Source organism: Polistes canadensis, unplaced genomic scaffold, assembly GCF_001313835.1.
Source record: "Polistes canadensis isolate GaletaPanama2010 unplaced genomic scaffold, ASM131383v1 scaffold_568, whole genome shotgun sequence".
Taxonomy (NCBI): Eukaryota; Metazoa; Arthropoda; class Insecta; order Hymenoptera; family Vespidae; genus Polistes; species Polistes canadensis.
The window spans coordinates 9,732-17,736 of record NW_014570115.1 but is presented as its reverse complement, the minus strand read 5'-3'; positions in this window follow the sequence as shown (position 1 = coordinate 17,736).

Here is an 8,005-nt window from a genome sequence, read left to right as displayed (position 1 = left end):
AGCTGATAATTAACAGGATTTTGGATTTTTTTGACTTTTTAATTTTTTTTTGTATTCTTCTAATGTTAATAAATAATGTATAAAAAAATGGATAGTGAAAATGTTGATTGTTTTTTTTTTACAGCACTCCAAAAATGACCTAAAATTTATGTCTCTAGACCAGAATACCTCCTTAAAGTATTTTTATATCATATTCAGGTTAACTGAAGTATGTATTATTTGTTTACATTATTTTTATAAATGATTACTTTATTATTTAATAAATAATTGAATATAAATAATAATAAATCAGGTAATAAGTAATACTAAATTTAATAAATAAATAATTTATTATATTTTTGGATTATTTTTGCTATATTAATTTTCTATATATCCACATAAGTAGCAAAATTGGTTTTTGCTTATCGTTGGCAATTCTCATATATTACAAAATTATTATTTTTAATAAATACATAAATAAATAATCAAAATAAATAACTAATTTATTTTTATTATTTTTGGTATATTAATATATTAATTGTTATATATAAGGATATATAGAAAATTAATTAATTTTTTATGAAAATCTGGTTGCATGGAGACATTGCCAAAGGATGGGAAACAGCAAGGATTGTGCCAATCTTTAAGGATGGGGATAGGGACAAGTCAGAAAATTATAGAGGGGTATGGTTATTGTTACTAGGTGTTAACAAAGATGATGACGGAAAGATTAAGTGTTTGGATAGAAAAGCATAAAAAGCTGAAGGAAAGTCAGGCAGGATTTAGAAAGGGAAGAGGAACTAGAGATCAGATATTCACATTAAATGCAATAATAAATAATAAATTGAAATCAAAGGGTGGGAAACTGATTCATTGATTTTAAAGCAGCATTCGATAGGGTGAACACAGAGAAAGGATGATAGTAAAATTAAAGGAAAAAGGAATAGAAGGTAGAATGCTAGAAACAATAAAAGAGATATATAAGGAAACAATAGCGGAAATACAGACTCAGGGGAAAATCACAGAAAGCTGTAGAACAGAACAGGGCGTGCGGCAAGGCTGTTAAGCGCAGCCTTGTTCGATCTGTACAGTAAATGATCTGGAGAAAAGATGGATTGTGAAGAATAAGGGAGGAGCGGTAATAAGGAAAGAAAAAATATTTGCAATAAAATATGCAGATGACGTTGCGGCACTGGCGGGGACAGCGAAAGGGTTCAAAAGCATATTAAAGGATTTAGAAAAATCGGCAAAGGAAAATAAAATGAGAGAAAACGCAAAGAAAACAAAGATCATGATATTCAGAAACGGAGGAAAGGTTAAGGGAAGGAATGGGAGATTAATAGGACAAAAGTGGAGGTAGGAAAGGAATTTAAATACTTAGGATATTGGTTTACAAGTAAAAATTCGGTTTGGATGCATGGGAGAAAAGCAACAGGGATAGCGCAAAAAGCGGCGAATATGGTATGGGGGATATGGAAAAGGGCAGGGAGTAATGTTATGGAGGATAGGCTATACCTTCTGGATTCAATAGTGAAAGCAGGAATAATTTATAGAGTAGAGATATGGGCGTTGGAAGAAATAAAGATATTCGAAAGGATACAGAGCAGATACTGCAAAATAACATTAGGAGTGAGAAGGACAACGCCAAATTACATATGGAGAAGAGATTTGGGAATCCCAACGATGGAATTTCGGATTAGAGAAAGAGCGTTAAGATATATCAAGGAGATGTTAAAAATGGAGGAATCAAGGTGGCCAAAAATATACATGTGGAGGAAATAAGAGCGATAACGAACGGTAAGCCCTCAAAATGGGGGGAGAATTTAATTAAAGTGTTGACGAAAATGGGTATTGAGGAAATGATAGAGATGATAAGAGAAAGAAGAGAAGATGTGAGGATAGAGGAAAAGATAAAAGAGGAATTAGAAGAATTGAAAAAGAGAAGCCTAAGGGAAGAAAAGGAAAAAATAAGAAAGTCAACATATAATAGTATGTACAAACATTTAATAGAAAACGATGAAATGCTATGGAAGTATTGGTCAGAAGAAGGAGTGAGGGGAGGAATCAAGGAAGTTTGGGTAAGGTTAAGATGTGGCAACATAGGAAAGGCAGGAAAGAATGTAGAAATGTAGGTTATGCAAAGAGCGAGTAGAAACGTTGGAGCATTTGATAACTTGCGAAATAGGAAGAGAATTGGTTTCCGAGAAGAAAAGGAAGGAGGTAGAGGAATGGATGGATGGAATAGAGGAAGGGAATTAATAAACATGTTAAGCGGTAAGATTCAGTTTGGGATATGTGAATTTTTCAGAGAAGTTGAGGAGCTGTGTAAAAGGAGAAGGACAGAGGAAAATGGGAGGGAAGGCGAAGACGAATACGAGTGAGATTTAATTAATTATAGTTATAGATAGTTTGATTTTAAGATTGTTGATAAATATTTGTAGAGGAGGGGTGAGTTGAGCATAACCCAAAAATGTGAGAAAAAATATAAGTAAAGTAATGATAAGACATTGTAAAAAACTTTGTAAGTTGTGCAATAAAAACCTGATTATATACATATATAATTAATTTTCTATGAGTGTGAATTTTGCAGGCAAATTTTAAAAAATTAATACTGACCCATGTATAATAAATTTAAAAAATTTTTCATTAAAAAAAAATGCGTATCTAGAATATACACACCCGTGTTTTTTTAATTTAGAAATGTTTTTTTTAATTTAAGAAATGAATTATTAGTTTAGAAAATATTGTAGTTTGTGTCCCTTATTTTCTCGCCTTTATAAAAAAACATTTAAAATAAAAATATTAACCGAATATATGAATTGATATTTACCTGAATTGGTAGCAAAATTCATCAAAGGTCTGATGTATGATAACGTCACGGTGATAATCATACCAATATTCGAAACTTTAAAGAATATTTTCGACACATAATGATAAGTGTTGTAAATTATTTTCTCATCATTATTTTCAAAACGATACTCCCTAATATTTTTTTTCGTTATCTCAATGATTTCTCTTAATATACTGCTAAAACGTATCACGAGTATCATCATGAATGTGATCGTGTAAACTATTGTTTCTACCATATTCATTACTATCAAATGGAGATTGCCAATGATTTCGAAGAGGTCGGCATAAGACAACACAAGAAATGATACATAGTACGCACAATAAATTGTAAATTTGATGTATGATGAGTTATTTTTTGACGACCATACGCCACCGATTGAAAAGATTCGTTCGCAGAGAATAAATAAGTCTTCCGTATGCTTCATATCTTTCTATAATTTAAGGAAAGTATAATAATATTATTAATCATTATAAATAATTATAATAAATTATCATTTAATAATATATGTACATATGTATATATAATATTATTTTTTCTTAAAAATAATAATAATAATGACTAGAATCTATGTAATTAAAAGGTGGTAAAATATTTATTTTACTGAATATTTTTTTTCGTAATGATTACAAAAACAATTTTTCATTTGTTTATATCTATACAAAATAAAATTTCAACAAATGAAAACAAAAAAAATAATTTTTAAAATAATCTTATGATCTTTAGATATATAGGGATAAAAAAATAATTAGCAAAAGAATTCTTATTTTTAACAAATTTAATAAAAAATTAACAAATAGGCTTAGCAATTACTTATTAAAAAAATAAACCATAATATATGTAGAAATAATAAATATTATGTGTTAATTAGATAGTTCTAATCATATATCCGTTATTCCTCGAAATAATCTTCATTATTTTGGAAGACTTGGGTCAATCTTTTAGGAAACTGCTAAAATCTTCAAAAAAATGTCACTATCACTGATGGTGATTTTAATGCAATTAATTTAATATTATTGCCGAAAATTAATTGCTACACCTAATAGGTAGAAATATATTTACCTAGGTGTATGAAATGAGAAAGTTTATAAATCAAGAAAATTATCAAAATAAATTTTTACAAAAAGATTATTGATTAATTGGTTACCGAGAGATTTTTTTAAGCAAATCTAACAAATTAAATCTACAAATATTAAAACCTAAATTTATTTTTAGTACCAAAATTTCTTATTTAAATACTTGTCTTTAAGATAAAAAAAAATAATAAATTTTTGTATCTTACTTTCATGATAAAATCTGTATTGTTCTTTTGAAGGAAGGTTGTTAAAGACTGGTGAAAAACTGTGATAGAAGCTTTTTACAAATAGTCATTGATCGTAGTAAAATAACCGAAGGAAGAGAATTAGAAGAGGAGGTAGAAACAAAGACAACATTAGAAAGAGAGAGAAATGAAAAGAGAAGGATATAGAAAAAAAGTTTTCCACGAAAGCTAATTTTCAAATTATAGACATGCGCCTAACTTAATCGTTTCCACTCATTATCTTTCTCTTGTTCCATTTGAACCAAATAATTTTCTTGCAGAGTAGAAAGTTCGAATAGGTTGTGTTAGAAGAATAATGATAAAGGGGAAGAAATTTAAATGAAACCGTACGAAACTTTTAGACCGTCAGTGCTATTATGTTCAGTTTCATGTGATTAATTTTTAAAGGAAAAACTTTCTGATTCAACTTCTACTTCATTGAATTTGTTTTCCTTTTTTTTACGGTTCAATGAACTGATGGCAAAAAAAAGTTACTTACAATTAGTCAAACTTATAAAAGATATCGTGGTGACCAATAGGTATAAAATTAACGATGAATTATGTCATATGATTAGTTCGATGCTAATTTGGAAATGGGAAAAAGAAAATGTCAAATAAAAAAATTTATAAGTCACATATATATGCATATGCAATATATTCTATACAAGGTGATTAATCTAACATTGATATCTGCAATATCTTTGTTTTGGATACGTCAAATGTCTTACAAGGGGAGTCCGGAAGATATTTGTCTCACCCAGATTTTTTTCACATTTTGCACACTGCGGCATCATTATTGTGTTGTTTTTGGCCACAAATTCGCGAACAAGCAACGATGTGTGAGTAGGGGTGTTATCATGATGCAAAAGCCGAAAATTAAGCAAAAATCGAAGACGAGCCAAAACACGTCCAAGCAAAATAACTGTCAACAATTAATTGAACATTCGAAGTGGCCGAACTTGTCACCATAAGTGAAGGACATGAGTACCAGCATACCGCAACAAAAAAAATTGAAAATCGAATATACGTAACCCGCGGGAATTCAAAATTCGCGATACTTTTTGAACAGACCTCGTAATGTGTATAAGACATAACTGGTTTAATTATGAAGGATATTTGATAGGTAATAACAACCTGATGTAATAATTGTCACAGATATATCAAAAAATTATTATCAATCTCTAAAAAATCCGATCATCCTATTATCGGCTATGCCTGTATATTTACGTTTGGTCCGATCATTCTACTACGGACTGCGTCCGTTTTTGTAGGTTAAGGAATTAAGTAATAAATGCGTCTTTAAGTAATACAATTGTAAAAGTAATCTGATGTTTTAACCTGACGACCTAATACTTTCAAATCATAGATATTCGATATGTTTTCTTTGTATTGTTATACATTTCTGACATCTAAAAATCATGGATTACCATACACTTTAAAATATTCCTTGAAATAGTACATTTCTGAACAAATTCCTTTGTGTACCTTTGATATGTTACTAAGAGACTAACTTACGATATCAATTGTTTATAAATAATAAAATTGAATTTACATAAAAAGAGTTGATTTTGAATACATGTTATTAGACATTTCTTACTCGATTCGGTGAGTACTAGAAGCCCTTCAAATATAAAACTTTTTCCTTTTTTTGTCATAAATACAAAGCGAGTAAAAATTTAACGGATTTCATAAAAACTATGTTAGATTCAAAGATCAGAAGTTTTTTTTTATTAATACTATACATCTTAACAATTTGTCCGTAGACGTTTGGTAAATTGTTATATAAGTGAAAAAAGATAGCACGTGAACGATTTCTCCAATGAGATAGCATCGCTATTGTCATTTATTTCATTTAGATTTAATTTTTGACTTGGTCGCTTGAGTGGATTCTTTTGAGCCTTCAAGAGAAATATTGATTGTAGTTATCGTTGGGTTTATGCGCGTATCAATTCTTCTTTTGTATCTGCAAGTTGTATTGGTTATTTTTTCTTCTATCATGGAAATATTTAAGTTCTTCCTTATCTCTTCGTTACGGACGTACCATAGAGCAGTCACAATTGTGCGTAGGGTTATGGATTGTTGAGCTTCGAGCTTGGCAATGTGACTTTTCACTGCTATACTCCATAGCGGTAATCTATAGGTCGAGATTGGTTTTATTATTGTTTTGTAGATTATTAGTTTGTTCTCTATGCTAAGTTTAGATTTTTTACAAGTAAGCCAAGCCATTTGTCTCTTTTTTAAACGAATTTGTTCAATGCTGGCATTTATATACTTTTTCCATGTTAGTTTGGAATCTAGGTGTAGTCCCAAAAACTTGGCCGTCGTTACATGCGGAATTTCTGTATTATATAGTTGTAGTTTCGGTATTTTTTTGTCCTCAGTGTAAACGTGATATGTTTACACTTAGTAGAGTTTACCTTGATCTTTCTATTACGTAACTATTCTTCAAGAGAGTTTATTCGTTTTTGTAATAATTAAATTGCTTGTTGCAAGTAATTGTTTATTGTTAACATTGCTGCGTCATCTGCAAATGTTAAAATTATGCAGTTTTCGTTTACTGGTATGTCTGCCGTATTAAGTGTGCAGAGAATTGGTCCAAGGATACTTCCCTGCGGAACCCTAGCTTTGATTAGTTTGATGTTCGAATGAGTTTCTTTTATTTTTACGTAGAATTTTCTGTCGGATAGGTAAGATTTTAGGAGTTTGTAATACGAATGTCGAAAGTGTTTATTGATTGTTTGTAATAATCCGTGATGCCACACTTTATCGGAAGCTTTTTCTACATCTATGAAGACAACGGAAAAGTACTCTTTATTTTATAAAGCTGTGATTATCGTATAAGTTAGTTTGTGTACTTGTTTCGAAATTCAAATTGATGGTCGGGAATCAGTTTTTTATCAGAAATTATCCGTTTCATTCTTTTGTATATTATTTTTTACCACAATTTAAATAGTAATGGTAAAAGTAGTATAACTACGTCTTTACTCGTTCGTTCCTTACAAAGAGAGTTCGTGCCGTTTTTTTTTTCTTTTTTCGACATTCCCATCAGTTTTTCTTATAATTAAGGTTTCCGATTTTAATAACTATGATACATATTTTGAGAAAGTTTCATCAGTACTTAACCCTCAAAGTAAGCTTGCTTGACAAAGGAGCAATTATCCCGGATCGTTTAAGGCTTTACATACGTCTACAATTTTCCAAAAATCGATTTGTTTTTTTTTTAACAGATTGTCGTTCTCTATAGTTTTAGGCTCATTTCTGTGAAAGTTGATTGCAAAAATTCCCCATAGATCCAAAATTAGAGTAGAAAATGTGACTAGCCGACGAAAGTTTGGAGCGCGCAGATAGCTGTCCATTGTTTGAGACACTTAAAACTTGAAACGCGTTTTTCTCGAAACTACTTTTTCCACCACGATCAGCATGATAACTCATACAGTTTTTAATATTTTCTAAAGTGATTTTTTTTAAATATTCGAAATCGTTCTCTCTATAGTTGTCGAGCCGGATTTTGGCATTTTAATCGATCAAGATTCGATTTAAAAATGCCGCGCTTATACGCCGATATATATATAGATATACAGAACGCTCGACACTCGATCGTCAAAACGAAAAATTCTGGCTTCCGAAGAAAAAATTAGAAAGAGAGAAATATCGGTTTCTTGTCTCACTCGCACTTGTATACATAACGTTTGACACTCGATGGCCAAGACGAAAAATTCTCGCTACAGCATGAAAAAATATCAGAAATATATAATACAGAACACTCAAAAATCGATGGCCCAAACAAAAAGAATCGCTATCGCCTAAACAAATAAAAAGGGAGAAGTATCCTTTTCTTTTCTCACTCGCACTCGCATTCACGACCGAGAGACCCCAAG